At 36.0% G+C, this 19,659-nt stretch overlaps 1 non-coding gene across 1 annotated transcript; it reads right to left on the bottom strand.

Annotated features, from left to right (window-relative positions):
- Positions 1–1,313: 1,313 nt before the first annotated feature.
- On the bottom strand, positions 1,314–1,532 carry LOC130023538 (small nucleolar RNA U3). The gene has a single exon (XR_008792477.1). It is a non-coding gene; the product is annotated as a small nucleolar RNA U3 (small nucleolar RNA).
- Between the last annotated feature and the right edge of the window lie 18,127 nt (positions 1,533–19,659).

The raw sequence follows: 19,659 nt of genomic DNA, 5'->3' as shown, positions 1-19,659 counted from the left end.
TATTATCTTATCTTATATCTTTTTAAAAAATAACATCTTAAGGTCTTCTGAATAGTTTAATTAGAGAATTTTCAATGCTCTGTGGCTCAAAATATCTATGTTCTTCATTAGTGTTTTTTAAAAAATGAACTATAACTGACATGTAACAGTTTGTAAGTTGAAGGTGAACAACACTTTGATTTGATCCATTCGTATATTATACTATAATGACCACTATAACATTAGCTAGGATTTTTATCACCTCACATAATAATTACTTCTTTTCTATGATGAGAATAACTAAGATCCAGTTTCTAAAGAAATTTAATGTTTATAATGTCGTGTTGTCTATAATCACTTTGACATGTTAGAATTTATCCACAAGTTGCAAGTTCGTCCTCTTAAACAAATTATCATTTCTTTGTTTGGTTTGTTAATAAGTTTTTTAATCTTCTATGATTCTCTATTCTCTATTTCCTCATGACATGATAATTCTTGGGGTATATTCAGTTTAAAGAATTAAATAGATAGGGCTGAGAGATAGTACCATAGTACGGCAGGTGGGGCTTTTGCCTTGCACAGAGCTAAGTGGCATGTTTGATCACTGGCAACCAATATGATCCTCTGAGTACCACCACCACTAATTCTTGAGTCCAGAGTCATGACTAATCCCTGAGTATCACCAGGTGTGGTCCCCAAACAAAACAAGAACAAAAAGAATTAAATACAAACTAGTTAGGGTAGACTGACTTTGCTATTGATAGATAGGGACCTCAGCAGACACAGAGACAAAGACAAGTAAAAGTGAAGTAAATAGAGTTGATTGGGGTACTCTCCCAAACATAATTCCAGGAATTTCTGATGAGGTTGGGTCCTAGTCCTAGTATCACTTCCAGGCTTTATTTTGAAGCACACATATTGAAGATGGGAATTACCTTTGATTAGGCCTATTTGCTCGAGCGGGCCCAGTAACGTCTCCATTGGAGACTTTGTTGTTACTGTGTTTGGCATATCGAATACGTCACGGGAAGCTTGCCAGGCTCTGCCGTGCGGGCGAGATACTCTCGGTAGCTTGCCGGGCTCTCTGAGAGGGGCGGAGGAATCAAACTCGGGTCGGCCACATTGGCTGCGTGCAAGGCAAACGCCCTACTGCTGTGCTATCGCTCCAGTACCTATAATCCCCCTAATAGCAGAGTAAAATGTTTGCACTGGGTATAATAAACATATATATATGTTAGCATATAAATGTATTTGTTAGAATGCATTATTTTATTATACATATGTTTATTATATTTTATTTTTATATAAACATATATACACTTTTTTTTATTGGAACCACTCAGACTGCATCCTCTTCCTCTCCCTTTTCCAAGGGAAGAGGAGAAGGATCATCAGTGATAAAGGACAGTTGCAAAAACAACACCTAGAACCAACTTCACCCTCAGGAAGCCCTACATGATCAGAGAAAATTCTCGTGGTTTCAGGTGCTCTACAAGATCAGAGAAACTTCTCTAGTAAAGAACTATAGAAATGATCCCTAAAAGTATACTCTAAACCTACATATTTATTTCCTGGTAGGGCGTTTGCTTATGTGCAACCAGCCCAGCCGAGTTGGGTTCGATTCCTCCGCCCTTCTCAGAGAGCCTGGAAAGCTATGGAGAGTACTTCGCCCGCATTGCAAAACCTGGCAAGCTACCCATGACGTATTCGATATGCCAAACACAGTAACAACAAGTCTCAAAATGGAGACATTACTGGGCCTGCTCGAGCAAAATGATGAATAACGGGAGGACAGTGTTTGTTTGTTTTGTTGTTGTTGTTTTATTAATTTAAACAGTACATCTGCATCTTCCCAGGAAGAGAGGTGAGAATTTAGCTTTCTGTTACTATTTTTTTTTCAATTTTTATTAGTGAAACACCATGAGCTATATTTTTAGATTTACAAACATTCATCTTTGGGTTTCAGTTATACAATGATCTAGTACCCATCCCTCCACCAATGCCCTTTTTCCACCACCAATGATCCCAGTATCCCTTCCACCCCCCATTCCCCCATCCCCCCATCCCACCCCACCTCTGTGGCAGGGCATTTCCTTTTGTTCTCTCTCTCCTTTTGGGTTCTGAGGTTTGCAAAAGAGGCATTGAGTGGCAATCATGCTTGGTCTATAGTCTACTTTCAGCATGCTTCTCCCATCCTGAGAGGATCCTCCCAACACCCTTTATTTGGTGCTCTGTTACTCTGTTACTCTGTCTTTCTGAAAGTAAAAGTTACCTTTTTTGTATGATTTTGGGAACACAACTGCACCTGGCCATGTTCAGCTGTTACTCCTGACTCTGTGCTCACAAATTACATGCTGTGGTTTTCTCGGGACCATGCTAAAGATTGAATCTGGGTCAGGGGGAAAAGGCAAGTGCACTATCCACTGAATTATCTTGTCAGTCCTAAAAGTTACTTCTTTATACCTAGTTTGCCAGCCTGCTCCATTGCTTTTCTGCCTTCCTAAATCCCAATAACCCACACTTTTCTCATTTATAGCTTAGGCTAGCTGATTCAGTTAGTTTCCTTTCCATTTACATAAATCTCTCTCTGATAAAATTGTCCTAAGAACTGGTTGAATTTAAGCCAGTATGACATACCATTTGATGCTAAAATAGTGCTTGAATCAGCTTCCTTAATATATATTTGCATCTTAACTAATTCAGACCTAGACAGGTAAAAATGAGTGGGATGGTTTTAGATTCAAAGAAAGATTTTAAAGTGAAGAACTATGAAAAATTAAAGAAGAGATATAAGAAGGTGTTAGGAATTTGGGGATGTATTTAGGATACTGAAAATAAAATTTATATTAAAGAAAAATACCCAAGTGAAGTGGACAATAGGGAGCGTCTTACCTTAAGAAAAGGCCAAGATTGCTCTGTTTCAAAGGGAATTAATTTCACAATGAGAATAGCTCTTTACAATGGTCATGTCTATCAGTCACAAAAGAGCAGCTTTATGATCACACAGTTATCACCTCAGTTCCAGAGATGCATACATTATTTCTTTAATAATAGTAGATATAATAAAATTGTAAAGTTTGTTGAAATGGAAAATATTGATTCCTTTTTGTTATTAAGAAATCCTCTGAGGCTTTGAGTTGATGTTTCCTCTTTTCTTAACAACCAACATCAAGTCAAATCTTTTCCATTAATCCACTCCAATTTTCTATACTGGTAAAGAAAATAGTAATACCATGATTAAATTAGATTGTCCTGAAGTTCGTCCTAAATCTTGTCTCTATGTTGGGGTGAAGGCCTGACAATGTTAACAAAATTGGAATTTTCTGGCAAGAAAAGAGAAATAGATTAGAGACAACAAACAGCCAAAATCTAAATCATTGGGCTGACGGAGTACTGAATTCAGGAAGCTTCCCACTTTATTTCAATCAATAAAATGATGAACTGTAAACTGTTATGTGATCAATATTACTAGTAAATAATTTTTATACGTATAGATATTAATCATATTTATATAAAAGCACCAATAAATATAAGAATCATTGCAAGTATATTTTTTATAGCTTAAACATGTTTTTTCTCTTTTCCCACATTTAAAATTTTCTTTTTGAGTGAATAACAAAACATCTATTACAGATTGTAGACAATATAATATACAGTTCTTTGTCTAACACTTTTATAAGAGTTTAGTATACCAGATGGGAACAATTTGAAAACCCCTTATTCAATGCACAGTTGACTGTCCTCAGTAGCAGCCCAAGCAACCTGGTACAGCTTGATAAGGGTTGCCAAGGAGACAGGTGGCTGGTTTAATGATAGCTGATAACAGTTCTTTCAAAGGCTTCACAGTCAACATGGGGAGGGAAAGTAAGGCAGAAACAAAAGAGGTTTGAGATGAGTAGGTGTATTGAGAAGGTATCTATTCACCCTGGCATTTCTCCCTCCTAACTCAGTACTTAATGGTATGATGGTAATATAACTTGCATACCACTGAATAGCTTGTTGAAAGGTGCACAATGCTCTCTCACCAAGCTAATTTATGTTCTTCTTATGTCATCCAGTGCAGAATGCAATAAAAATTATATGGGTTATGAAAAAGCAAAGTGAATTCTAGAGGGTCTCATTCAATTAGTTTCTCTGCAGAACACCATTCTGTTAAATTGACTCTGCCAGTGAAATATATCCTTTCTCCACTCTAACCCTTAGTAAACACTGTGATAAATCCAGGATCAAAATTTCCCTGGGTTTTTCCTTTATACTGTAAGAAATATATAATTTTATATTCTCATTTTATTCTATTCTATGTTTTGTTATTAACCACATAAAAGAACAGTAAAGTTACTTATTTATCTTTAAATATATAATGAAGAAAAATTTTAGGGACTAGATAACTATTGACATTGAAGTAAAACAAATAAGACAAATTTAAGGTATTTTATACATATGTTTAGAGATTTTTACTTTTATACATATGGCACAGAAATATTTATGTATTAGCAACTTAATATTTAACTGCATTTTCTAATTGGCTATTTGAATTTGAGCAAGGATCTAGAGAAATCTAGTGTTCCTTTACACTTTTAAAAATGACTTTCAAATTTAATATTTAATATTGTGAGAGTCTTTAATCTGGGACAATAAAATGATTCTGGTCTCACCATAGACCATCATGTAATTTAGTTATGTGACAAATTATTTGTCACTTACAGGATTCCTGGTACCCTCACAAATTCATTTTCTTTTCAAGTTTTCTTCAATATTCTGGGGGCCAAAGAGATAGCACAAGTGGTATGGTATTTGCCTTGCAAACAGCTGACACTAGTTTGATCTTCAAAACCGTATGTTATCTACTGAGATCCCGACAGTGAGCCTTGAACACAGAGCCAGGAGTGAGCACTATTGGGAGTGGTCCCCAAATGAAACAAAAATTCATTAAATTTTCCTAAACTTTTATTTGATATTCTGTTAATGATATCTATTAAGCATCATAAACAATAAATGTGGGAAGTGAAGTAGAGTAAAATAAAACCCAATTCACTTTTGGTAGGAACTTAAAAGGTTTTAGTTTCTATGGAGATTTCTCAAAAATAGAAAATGCAAGACTGATAAATGATCTAGCAACTCCACTCCTAAGTATCTAGTCAAATAACACATACACACACACACATACACACACACACAAACCAGCTACTTTTCACCTATGTTCATTGTGACTTTATTAAACATTGCCAAAATCTGTAGTTAGACATCCAGTATTCTACAGCTGAGACCACTAGAGTTATCTGTTAATATGGATTATACATAATTAAAGTGGAGATTGACACAGAAGGATAAAAAATATTGATAGCATACAATCCTGAGACATAGACTCAATTGGTAGCATTTGAGCCATATCTCATCCATTGCCATAAGTTGAGCAGAGAGGATCATTACAATGGTGAGAACAACGAAGAGGGCAACCTTTGGAGATATTTTATGGAGATATTTTTGCAACCCAGTATTTGGTCTGGGAAATAGACCATGGGACCAAACAAAAATATTTTTGAACCTGAAAAATAAAGTAAATTTTCCTTGCTACATTTGAGTTTCTTCAGATTCATCTTTCATTTCTTGCTTTTGATTTGTCTCTGTCAAAATGAGAATGCTTATCCAGTGTCTGTTTCCATCATTGCATTTTGCAAGCTCTTACTTTGTTTGATTTCACAGTCTCATCTTTGGAGGAAAATTCTGCTGCAGAATGACTGAGACCTAGAATATTACCCAGATTTTATCCATATCTGATTTAGGTGTTATTGACTTCTTTCACTTAGATGTTTTCAAGAGATAATTAAAAAAATTGAGGCTATTGGATTTAATTGGATATATATCACTCAGAAGAACATGTATTTGGTTGGCTTATAGGGCAGAGGTAATAAACGGAGTTATGTCTTCATGAAATTCATATGTTAAAGTCCTAACCCTTATTATCTCAGAAGGTGAATGTATTTGGAGATAAAGCCATTAAAAACATGATTAAGTTAAAACGATGTAATGTGATTTGGCTCTATTTTAATTTGACTGCTATCTTTAAAAGAACAGAAGATTAGGGAAACACGAGAGAGATTGCCTCTCTGCTAGGACACTCAGTGAATGCAACCAGGCACAAGATTAGTTGAAGGCATGAATTTAGATTTTCAGTTCACAGATGTGAGAAAATTAGCTTTCATTTTTAAGTTACCTTTGGTATGAAAGTCTTAGTAGTTTAAGAAGATAATTGATATGGCTTCTATCTTCTTGATTTTATGGAGATATTTTTGCAACTCAGTATTTGGTATATCTTGAGAAATGTTCCATTGTAATGGAAAAGAATGTGTACTCCATTTGGGGGGGATGAGTCTGTAAGGCCCATCGATTCATTTTCTTCCTTAAAAGCCAGAGTTTGCTTGTTTAGTTTTTGTCTAGTTATCTATCAGCATCAATATAAGAATGTTAATGTCTCCTACTTTTGTGTTGATGTCAGTATCTTCCTTGATGACTATTAGCAGTTGATTTGAATATTTTGGTGGTCAGTAAATAAGTGTGTATATATAAATTATTCTTACTGTGTTGTTCTCTTGAGCACTAGAACTTAATTAGATCTAATTCGGTCTTTAGAAAAAACTATCTCTATCCCTTATAAGGCTTTAAAATTTGACGTCTGTGTTGTCTGATTAAAAAAAAAAAAGTATAACCACTCCAACCTGAGTGCCCAAGAAGAGAGGAATGGATAAAAAACTATTGCACTTTAGTGGCCAGTCGGGCATTCTAGAGGAAAGGGCAGCTCAGATAGAGAAGGGAACACCAAATAAAGGGTGTTTGGAGGATCCTCCCAGGAGGGGAGATGCATGTCGAAAGTGGACTATGGACTGAACATGTTTGCTACTCAATGCCTCTTTTGCAGACCACAACACCCAAAAGGAGAGAGAGAACACAGGGGATTGCCCTGCCACAGAGGCAGGGGGGGGGATGGGGGGATGGGGTGGGGGGGATATTATCCATGGTGGTGGAAAATGGGCACTGGTGGAGGGATGGGTATCTGATCATTGTATAATCAAACCCAAACACAAAAAATTGTAAATCTACAACTGTACCTCATGGTGTTTCACTAATAAAAAAAAATTAAAAAAAAAAACTATTGCACATCTACACAATGGAATACTATATAGCTGTTGGGGAAATGAAGTCATGAATTTTCCTATAAATTGGTGTACATGGAGAGTATCATCCTGAGTGAAATGAGTCAGAATTGAAAGGCACAGATTTAGAATTTCTGCATTCATTTGTTATATATATATATATATATATATATATATATATGTGTGTGTGTGTGTGTGTGTGTGTGTAATAGAAGACTAATATCCATAGCCAGGGAAAACAACAGTTAGGAGGACTGGTCAACGGTTGGAACTAACCCCAAATGTGTGGGGGGCTGAGGGTAGGTAAGATAAAGAGACTGCTATGACAGTAATACCTGGGAAAAATCACACTGGACAAAACCTGAGGGTTAAAGGTAGTAAAGGATATTCTTGATAACCTATCAGTATCAATTTTGCAAACAACAATGCCCAAAAGGAGAGAGAGAGAGAGAGAGAGAGAGAGAGAGAGAGAGAGAGAGAGAGAGAAGAAAAGAGAGGAGAAAAAAGGGGGTGGGGTTGGGGGTTGGGGGTGATGGGAGTTACTGGTGCTTGGAAATGTACACTGGTGGAGGGATGGGGGTTGGAACACTCTATGTCTGAAATACAATCATGAACATCTCTGTAATAGTCTATCTCAGTGATTCAGTAAAAATGTAGAAAAAGAAAAATATAAAATCACGAAACAAATAAAACAAACAAACCCCCCCTCAAAATGACAAAAAATACTGTCTCCATTCTCTATCATTACTTTTAGTCATTATAAATTTTCTTTTGTTTCTGATAGAAATCTTATATATCTTCTATCAGTAATCATAAAATGATAGAACTCAGTAAATTGAAAGATAAGCAATATCTCAGATTCTTCATGGTTTTGTTTTTATATGCTGCTATAAATAAAATTTTAAAATTCTGTTGTACGATTGTATACTACACACACAATTGCTTTTCATTTATTTTGTATCTTGTGACTACTATTTGATGTTTCTTTATCTAAATAAATTTGTTAAATATTAGAAATAATTTGTTTTGTTAATGCATCTATTTATGTTTTATTGTAAGAACAAGTTAAAAGTTTTTAATACCTATTACTATCATATGCCAAAAACATTAATGACAAGTTACTGTGAGACATTACTGGTGCCCGCTGGAGCAAATCAATAAAAACGGAGGACAGTGCTACAGTGCTGCTATCTTGGTACATGCAAGGAAAACAGTTGGTGAAACCAGAGTCCTTCATGATATAATCTTAGCAATAGAAATAGAAAGAGACCCTATTTACTATCTCATAAAGTTAATCACCAAATATTACAGAAATGCAGCAAGATAATTCACAATGAAATATTAAAATATTATTCTCAAAGACCGAAACAAGACTTGTTAGAAGTAAATTTACTTCTTTCTATTCATTAAGCCTCTTATTGCTCTGACTAAATCTCAAATACTAGACAAAGTATCCTTGCCTTTTAAAAATTCATTGTGTAGGACCAAAGTAAGGTAAAGTAAAGGCCCTCCCGTTGATCGTCGATTTGCTCGAGGGGGCCCAGTAACGTCTCCATTGGAGACTTTGTTGTTATGTGTCTGGCATATCGAATACTCTCGGTAGCTTGCCGGGCTCTCCGAGAGGGGCAGAGGAATCGAACTCGGGTCGGCCATGTTGGCTACGTGCAAGGCAGACGCCCTACTGCTGTGCTATCGCTCCAGCCCCGTGTAGGACCAAAGCCCTAAATATTTGCCTTTAGAAATAATGTTAGCCATCAGATTTTAGTGATTATTTATAAAATTGAAATTTTTTCTTTCTACTGCCAATTTGCTGAAAGTATTGTGAATAAAAGTTATGAAATACTTGCAGAGGCTTTTGTTGCATATATTGCGAGTTATACAGTTTTATTTATTTATGAGATATAATGGTTTATGTTAATTTTCTAGTGTAAATCAATCTTGCATCACTGCATCAACTCAATTTGGCCAAGAAACATTTTAACTTTTAAATATTTCTGTATTTGAACTACTGTTTTTGTTTTGTTTTGGAAGGCACTCCTAATGGTGCTCAGGAATTAGGTACCAGTGATTGAACCCAGGTTAGTCGTATGCAAAGCAAGCACCCTAACCACTGTACTATTTCTCCTGCTCTAAAACGATATTTCAATGGTAGTTTTATATTCATATTCATTGGTTTTAACTATACTTCTGTGACGTTTTCTATTAGTTTTTGGACTGAGATTTACTTCGACAACACAGAACTTGATAGGCAAGCATCCACTTTTCTTTATTTTCTAGAATAGTTTATATTAGGGTTGCTTTTTTTCTCCTAGGGGCTGAAGAGATAGCACAGCAGTAGGGCATTTGCCTTGCGTGTAGCCGGCCCAGCTGGCCGGGTTTGATTCCTCTGCCCCCTAGGAGAGCCCGGCAAGCACCGAGAGTATCTCGCCCTCACGGCCAAGCCTGGCAAGCTAACCGTGATGTATTCAATATACCAAACACAGTAACAACAAGTCTCATGATGGAGATATTACTGGGCCCACAAGAGCAAATTGATGAACAATGGGAGGACAGTACAATGCAGTGCAGTTTGTCTCCTGTAGAAGTTTTATAATTAATATCTCATAGTATGTAGAGTTAATTTCAGAAATTTGAAAACAAATTTGTTTTTCTTTAAATGTATTTTTGTGAATGAGACCAGTTGTAGTTACTGGGAACTCTTTGGTACTATTGCAGCAACATGGGAAGATGCCATTGTTGACAACATTAACGAGGAATACGATGGACTGGTTCAGCACCTCCATGAATGTGCGAGGAATGCCAAGAGAGAGATAGCCACAAAAAATCGCCTATCTTCGAAAACTCTTGAGCTAATTCGCCAGTGTGGTTTGGCGCATGCCTCAGGCAACCCCAAGCTAACGTCCGAGCTTGCAAAGCAGTGCAGAGATGCGATCAAGGAAGACCTCAAAGAGAGAAGAGCAGAAGTACTAGTAGATGCGGCAGAAGCCAGGAAAAGTAATCGTAACGCCCGCCTGTCCTTTGCCAACTACAAGACCAAGATGACTGCCCTCCGACGTCCTGATGAAACCATCACATCCTCCAGAACGGCAATGGAGAAGATTATCCATGACTGCTCCTCAAATCTCTTCGATAGCCATGTCCACTTGCCGACATACCAAATTCCACAGGATGGATATGTCGTTCCCAACGTTCTCCCTTCCGAAATACAACACGCCATTTCGTCGGTAAAGAAACAAACAGCACCCGGCCCAGACAAGGTCAGACCTGAACAACTGAAGAACCTGCCATCAGTACTCATAAATACACTGGCTCGGCTCTTCACTCGCTACCTGTCTGAATGCAAGGTTCCGTCCCAATGGAAAACCAGCAGGACCGTACTACTGTTTAAGAAGGGAGACATCCATGACATTGGCAACTATCGCTCGATCTGCCTATTGTCTGTCATCTACAAGTTGTTCACTCGAGTCATCCTAAATAGGATTGGCAGAACACTAGATGAAGGACAACCATGCGAGCAAGCCGGGTTCCGCAAAGGATTAAGCACCATCGACCATATCCACACGATAACCAAGCTCATTGAGGTATCTCGGGAGTTCAAGATGCTGCTCTGTTTAACGTTCATTGATTTAAAGAAGGCCTTTGATTCTGTTGAGACGGAAGCGGTCATTGAAGCCCTAGCCAATCAGGGCATTCAAGCCCAATACATCAGGATCCTCCCTGAGCTGTATTGCGGATTCACTACCAGGAACTCACCATTCTACAAAGAAGTGATCATTGATGTCAAGAGAGGGGTGCGGCAGGGTAATACCATTTCACCGAAACTCTTCAGTGCCACCCTCGAGAACATCATGCGACGACTGGAATGGGAAGGAATTGGAGTAAAGATAGATGGTCGGCAACTACACCACCTACGCTTTGCTGATGACATTGTTTTAATAACACCAAACATCAGCCAAGCGGCACAAATGCTGGCTGACTTTGACCGTGAGTATGGAAAGGTAGGACTACAGCTGAATCTTACGAAGACAATGTTTATGAGAAACAGCCTCGTTCCTGACGCCCCATTCGCTCTCAACGGAACGACCATCTCCGAATGCAACAGCTATGTGTACCTAGGTCGAGAGGTCAACATGACAAATGACCTGGCACCCGAGCTGCGCAGGAGGAAGAGAGCAGCTTGGAACGCCTTCAAGAACATCGAAGAAATAGTTAAGAGGACGAAGAACCTCCAGCTCCGGGCACATCTCTTTGAATCCACTGTTCTTCCTGCATTAACATATGCCTCAGAGACCTGGGCCCTATGCAAGCAAGATGAGAACGCTATTCAGGTCTCCCAAAGAAGAATAGAAAGAGCTATGCTTGGAATATCACGTTTCACTCAAATAAAAGAAAGAATCCGGAGTTCTGACATCTGTCGACAATCAAGAATCAGGGACGCTGTCTCATTTGCCAAGGTGTCAAAAATCAGATGGGCTAGTCACGTAATGAGATTTAACGACGACTGCTAGACTAGAGCTGTTACCGACTGGATTCCACGGGATTTCAAAAGACCGCGTGGCCGTCCACCTACCAGATGGTCAGACTTCTTCATCAAGATCATGAATGATCGGTTTGAGGCTCTTCATGTTCCCGGAGTGAACAGATGCCATTGGGCTACACTAGCACGCAACAGGGACAAATGGAGATGTTACTGGCGCCCGCTCGAGCAAATCGATGACTAACGGGAAATTAAGTGATTAAGTGATTAAATGTATTTTATTTCTATATTTCTTTATTTCTATTTTAAGCTTTCATAAGTTTGTCTTTTAAATTTTATTTCCTTCTCATCTCAGTGGTAAAATAAATTTTTCTAAAATATTTCTCTATTGTTATTTTGATATTTGCAGCATCTGTTGTGGTATTCATTTCTTTTATATATGATTTCAATATTTTGTGATTTTTTTCTTTTTCTTTATTGATCTTTTCCATATATGACTTCTGATTTTGTTGACACTCTGCAATTTACCAAATTTTCTTTCCCTAAATAGCTTTCTCATTTTTTATTATTTTTCCTGCTATTTGTTTAGAGACTATTTTATTCATCTTTATCTAAACTTTTAAGGGGGGAAACTAGTGACTCAATTTGAATTCTTCTGTCGTAATGGATCTGTAGAGTAAGGGAACAATTCCAGGTATACTAATTTAATTGGTCATTTTATATCTCAACTGATGAAAGGATATTCAGCCTAAATAGATACCCGAATTGGAGTTAGATATAGTAAGAGATAAAAAGAATCCACCAACTAGGCAACTTCTTCCTTAGTCCATGACCTATAACCAGATAAATGGACAACAGAGGTTCTCAATGAGCATGAGGATCAAGATTAACAAAAGTTGAGGACCAGAGTGAGATCAAGAATTCGAGAGAGCAGAGTCAAGATAACTAATGTAGCCAAGCTACCTCCCTAGATAGGCATTGTGACAGATTACAGAGTTGCAAATCCCAGCAAAGGTTTCCAGTGAAGATTCAGACCAGGAATGCTTACAATGGAGAGATAATGGCATAGGGATAATATCTACACTGGAGAAACATAGGCAGCACCGGAATAGGACCTGGATGTAATCTGGACAGAGAGTCAAGGGACAGGGGAAATGACATAATACTGTGGCAAAAGGAGACATACAATGTCCCTCCCCAAGACAGGGATCCAGATGCATCTATTTAAACTATACATGTGCTTAAGCATGTACATCTTAAACATCTGAGTTCTATATGCAAATCTTTTATAGAATATTCAGGGGCCCAGGAACTCAGTAATAAATTCCTTTCATGGTAACTCTCTTAAGTTTGTAAGCATTCTTTAGATGCTTTCCACAGTTTTGATAAGTTTGTAGTTTCTGTTTTAATTAAAATTTAGTGTAAAACAGTTTCTGCTTTTTCTTATATTTGTGATATAATATTTATGTTTTATGTCTTTAATTCCAAAATATTTAGAAATGTCTTAGTTTTAGTGTTAATAATAAATTAAATTCACTGTGATTAAAAAATATGTCTTGTGGAACTCGATGTTTTTTGATTCCTGAGCCTACCATGTGATATGAAAGAATGTGGATTTTGCAGATACTATGCAAATCATTTTTTAGATATTAGTATGAACAGAGTGTATTTTAGGGTTTCCATACAAATATGTTATCTTCTTTTAAATTTATTATTAAATTTTTGTTTCCTAATTGGTGCTCAGAGGTCCCAGAGTCATTCCCAGTGATTCTTTTCCAACCAAGCAGGTGGTTTAATGATAGAGTCAACAGACTTACATAGGTGCTGGGGTGCCACGGATCACCGTGTAAGAGGCGTAACTGGCAGTGTCAGCATGAGATGAGGGATATGGAGATTTGGGCCTGAACTGGCTTCATGCTCCCCTTGGCCTGAGATCTTCTAATATTTTATCTAATTTTTCTACAAATTACCAAGAACATTAAATTAAAATCTCTGAATTTGATTATAAATTTATCTACATTTTTAAACGTCATCTTTTAATTCTTTTATTTTATTTATAGACATACATTTTTGATTTTTTGTCCTGTGTCTCTTTTGTTTGCTATTATTATGGGCATCCCAGCTTCATTATAAGCAGTATTTTCTTAATTATATTTTTCATATTTTTACATTTAATATACCTTTATAGTTTATCTTATTATCTCATTCCTACTTTGGACAAACTGGCAGGCTACCGCATGTAACCTACCCACACGGCAGAGTCTGGCAAACTCCCTGTGGCGAACCCAATATGCCAAATACCAGTAACAATGATGGGTCTCATTCTCCTAACCCTGAAAGAGCCTTGAATATGGCAGTTTTAAAAAATTCTCAGGGCTAGAACGAAGACGATTCAGATACTATAAAAATCAGCTCCTGGAACTGCGCGGCCGCATTTGCGGCCGCGCGACATCCTATTATGACATCTTATTATCTCATTCCTACTTTGGACAAACTGGCAGGCTACTGAATGTAGCCTGCCCACTCGGCAGAGTCTGGCAAACTCCCCGTGGCGTACCCAATATGCCAAATACCAGTAACAATGATGGGTCTCATTCTCCTAAAGAGCCTTGAATATAATCTCAGGGCTAGGATGAAGGAGACGTTACTGGGGCCTGCTCGAGGCAATCGACGATTAACAGGATGATTTGTGATTTGTGAGGACAAAGAAGATGTTAGTGGGGCCTGCTCGAGGCAATCAACAAATAACAGGATGGTCGTGATCGTCGTGATAGTTTATCTTAACTATAAATGTATATTTAAAATATAAAATAATTTTATATTTTTACTTAAAAGACAACTTATCAGTCTTATTTATTATAGGTTGATAATTTGATTTTTATGTTTTAGTTCACTTACAGTTAGTGAAATTTTAAGGACATTTGATTGCTTCTGCACTTGAGCAATTATGGATAAAGATATCATAAACATCTATGGGCAGAATTTTCTTTTTTTTTTTAGACATTGGTACATCACTACCTTGTAAATGTCAAAAAGTATAGTTTCTGGCTTATGTGTTGAGAATGACTGGTTTCATAATAAAAAACAAACTGTCTTTCAAAGTAATTATACCCTTTTAGATTCTCATTGGCAGTGAATAAAAGTTTCTATTGCTACACATTCTTGTCAGCATTTGTTGCTATTATAAATGTTCCAGATCTTGGCCCATAAAGATAAATGTGTTTCCATATCTCATTATTTGCATTTCTTGAGAGCATATGATGTTGAAAATTTTTTCATGATTTTATTTTCTATCTGCACCCCTTACTTGATCAGTTATCTATTACATTACTTGACAAAGTTTTTTGTTTAATTATGCTTTTATATTTTTTGATATTTAAGATTTGTTTGTATATTTTTGGGTAATGATTCATTACTGGTAATGCCTTTTACTAATATTTTCTCTCGTTCTGTGAGTGATCTTGTGTTTTCTTGACATCTTTCACTGATAGGATATTTTTACTTTAATAATTTAAATTTTTATGTAATTTAAATTTTTTATATATTAAATATTATTTTTTGTGAAAACCTTAAGGGCTGACTGTGTTTGGTACATACTTATACAGTGTTTACAGCACCATTTATTAAGATACTAACTTTGGTCTATTGTATTACCTTTTTTTTATCAGAGATCAATTAACTATCTTTGCTGGAATATATTTCTAGGCTCCTATTCTATTCAGTAATTTTAAAATTGGATTTTTCTTTCTGCCTTTCATAACTTTCAGTTTTACTCTTCATTTTCTTCTGTTCTCTTCTTCATTGTTTCAAATTTTCCATTTCTTCTCCAAATCACAGCTAGTTATACAAAATATTTTAGTAGCATTATATTAATTCTTTGTAGTACTTGTGTATTACGGGCTGGAGTGATAACCCAGCATGTAGGGCGTTTGCCTTGCATGTGACCGACCCAGCATACCTGGGTTCGATTCCTTCGCCCCTATTGGAAAGCCTGGCAAGCTACCAAGAATATCTCGCCCACAAGGCAAAGCCTGGCAAGCTACCTGTGACATATTTGATATATGTAACAACACAAACACAGTAACAACAAGTCTCACTGGGTCCACTCGGGCATGCTACAGTGCTATTTGTGTATTACACTTGTTATTTTGCTGTTTAGTTTATTTTTTAATCTCATTTAGTGTAGTGAATCTATGCTATTTTCTTCTCCAGGTTTCATTTCCTCTATTTCAAGTTAAGACTTGTAGATTCTATTGATTTTATAGATTTTCTCTAATCTCTATGATCAGATTAGTCTCAGGTAAAGGCATAAATTCTGTGTAGAATTCCATACTGTGGAATTTAATTGAAGGAAGAGTACTCAATTTGTAACTTGCTGTTACAAGAGAATGTATGTATGGGTAAGACGAGCTGTCATGTTTCATCAACATAGAAACTGACAGATGTGACTGGACCTTTGGCAGTCATATTTCTACTGAGTTAAAAAAAAATCTGATGAGGAAAGACCCACATGTAAGACAGTTATCCTCTTAAAGATAAGGACAGTGAGAAATCTATTGGGAGAATACCTTTAATTTCTCCTTGGAACAGCACTTAAAGCGTAGATGTTTTACTTCAGAGTTTCTTCTCTCTATTTTTACAATGCCAATTTGAATTGGGTTTTCTATTTTCATAGAACCATTTTCCCCCCTTTCATCCTGTTGGTATATATTTAGGAAATACTCATAGCTCCCACAATCAAGTCCTTTTGGCAGTTTGCTGCTCCACTTGCTGCACCACTTTCAAGATGATGTCTTCCATTTTGAAATGCCAGAAATGGTTACAGATTTTTTTTTGTTTCTTAAGAGATTCTATTGGTATATGGATTTGCCTTGGTCCAAGTACAGAGGTTAATTGGTGCAATTTCCAGTTGAATTCTCAGTGCTCAGAGCATTCATCCAGCACTTCTCTAAAAACGTCTACCCTATCCATTTGAATTATTTACTTTATACAATCCTGGAAAGCTGCTTCTTTCCAGATAGAACTTTATTAACTTTTAATAAAGTTAATTAGACTACTGTAGTAGATGTTGGAGGGTTAAGAATAACACTTGATCAAAGACATCAGTTGAGCTACCAGTAAAATAGGCAAGGTAGCAACCTTGTAATTTAGCTATTTTGCTGCAACTTACATGAGTCTATGAAGGCAAAAGATCTTTACGGTATTTGTTGTGATGTTAGATTTGTTTCTAATGGTGTTCAAAAATTGTACTGTCATATTTTGTGAACTTTCAGGGAAATTCCATTCTTAAGTTTTAAATTTCCTTCTATTATTTCTTCTGTTTTTTATTCAACATTTAGTATTTTCCTCTCAATTAATTCTTGTAGTAAGTTGCTTTGATATATATATATATATATATATATATATACATGTCACAGAAACCACCTTTAGAGTATACATTGTGTACATAGGTTATATGATTTCAAGAAATACAAGGAAGTAATTTATTCCTCAGCATTTACTTTTCCTTCCAAGATTTGGATTGGACTTGAATTAGACCTTACAATAGTTTTCTTTTGCATTTAATATTCACTCTCAATGGAGAGAACTACCACCCACCTTTTGTCTGAAGCCCTTCTCTCTACCATTATTAAGAATAATATAAAAACTTTGTGTGTAGGTGGAAATGAAGGATAATACTATCCTCTCCATCAATTGCTGACATGTTTATTATTTGTTTTCATTTGATTTTTCTTATCTTGTTACTTTTTGCTACATTCTCTAGTCTCTGATATAGGAAGAGTGAAATAGATAGCTGGTTATAAGGTCCTATTTCTAATTATTAGAGGAATGAAATGTTTCCCTATTTCATAAGGGTAAGTGTATACCACACTTCTAGACAATTTTTAAAAAGTATTTGTATCAATTTACCTTGCTGTTAAATGATCTTCAAAAACTTTGGTGTGATTTGTATGTCTTACATTTCCATAGAATCCTGTTTTTATATGGCACGTTACTCTTTCAAATGGTACATTTATTACTTTAAAAGATTAGTCTTATTAATCTTTAAAAAACTATTATCTTAAAACTCAGATTGTTGAATAATTTGTTTTAAACAGAGAAAGACTAATATTAGAAATAGTTATTTAAGGCAGATAATATAAAAGAAAACAGAACCCAGTAACCATCCATTTTGCTCTCAAGAAAAATCTCAGTTTAGGTCAAGAAACTAACTTTTGTCAACTATTTCTGTTTTCAAGGGTTGGATTACTCATGTCAGTTGCATTTTAACAGCTTCACCTCCACCTGCAGTTTATCTGAAGAGAAGTCTGTAGCTAAAGTCACAGAGATCTTTTCTTTCCTGTCTGTCCAGGGTATTTAGGGAAAAAATTTCTTCACCAGTCTTCAGATTCTGGAGTTCAACATTTCTGTTCTTCCAAATACATATCCAGTTAGAGTAAAAGTTTGAAAAGATTTGTTAAGGGAAAAAAGGAGGTCAGACGACTATAGAACATAAAAGCAGGTTTAAAACCATTTACAAGACCATATGGTATCAGAATAAATGCCCTGATTATATGGAATACTAATAAAAAATACTGCTTGCTGAAATTTACTAAAAAACATATCATAATATAGTAATAAAAAAAGTCACAATATATACTAAAGACACATAAAAGTTATGTTAGAGTTGGAGGTCTATGATAATAAATATTTTTATAACATCAGTCTTTCTACCTGGCATCATGTTTCATTTAAAATGTCAACTGTTCTTGCTTTAGGTTTAGACATCTGAAAATAAAAGAATAATTTTATGAACATTGCTCAAGTTTAATGCTAATTTTAAGCAATGAAGAAAATTAATGTTCTAAAATGTAGACATTATGCCAGAACCAACATTGGGGTTTTCTATTAGCACAAATGAGGTAGACTTTAGGTTCATAATTTACTTGAAACTCATTGCTCTAATTTTCTTTCCTATAAAGTCATTGGAAACCTGACACTGTCTGACAAAATAAACAAGTCCCCATTACAGTGCCTTTCTGTTCAGAAATGCATGTGCTATTTTGGTATTTACTAAGATTACATAAGGATTTCTCCCCTAGGAATGTTTTTCTTATATTCTTAAAGTTTGCCTCTGAGAATCTCCATTTGGTCCTCTGGAAAGTGCTTAAGAAATAACTTCTGTAGGTAATACAGCAAAATGAGGTCAACTGAAACATTACTCTGACTTTTTTCAGGATTAAAATTTCAAGGACTTCTCTTAGGACCACTACTAAAAATGCTTATTAAAGATGATATGTATATAAAAACATTGAATACTACTGAAAGAAGCATTTGATGAAAATTTTAATTAATAGGAAATTCAGGTGGCAGAAAAGGAATGGAAGAAGGGCTAAAATAAGATACTTATATTTTGTCGGATGACCTTTTGTCAATTGCCTGGAACTAAGCTTAGGAAAGGCAGAGGGGAAGAAATGAATAAAAATCAAAAGATTAAAAATGGAAAGGCCTTTGAATTTTGCAGTTCCCAGAGTCATAAGATAAGATGATACTCCAGACCCTCCTGTGACTCTAGTCAAGTGGTAATCAGAGCATCCTTGTCGTTTGACATCTTTTAACATGAATATTCCTTAGTTTTTCTGCAACACCTGGAAATATGAAATGAAGAACTGCTGGACTTCACAAGGTATAGTTACTGATCCACTTAAGTTTTATACATAGATTATCACTCAGTGACTATTCATAAAATTCTGAGGTTTTTTGCCAAAAACACACAGGAGCTGGCAGAATTGGTTACTCTTTCCCAAATCACAGAGCTCACAGACATGAGAATTATGTACTGAAACTTAAGGCCTCCCTTCACTACCCAGCGAAGTTATACCATCTCTTAGAATTTTGCACATTCTCTGCTCCTGCCATGATTCCTGATGAATGTGCTCACAATGCTAACCAAAATTTCCCAATCACAAATTTTCAGGGTGTTCAAGACAGCAATATAGTCAAGGATATAGTCTTATTCTCCCTGAGTCAGAGAAGAACTGTCTTTAATACTTAAATTTTGGACTCAGGATT

Source organism: Sorex fumeus, unplaced genomic scaffold (genome assembly GCF_029834395.1).
Source record: "Sorex fumeus unplaced genomic scaffold, SorFum_2.1 ptg000002l, whole genome shotgun sequence".
Taxonomy (NCBI): Eukaryota; Metazoa; Chordata; class Mammalia; order Eulipotyphla; family Soricidae; genus Sorex; species Sorex fumeus.
Note: the sequence above shows the minus strand (reverse complement) of the source record. Positions and strands in the feature narration are given on the sequence as shown.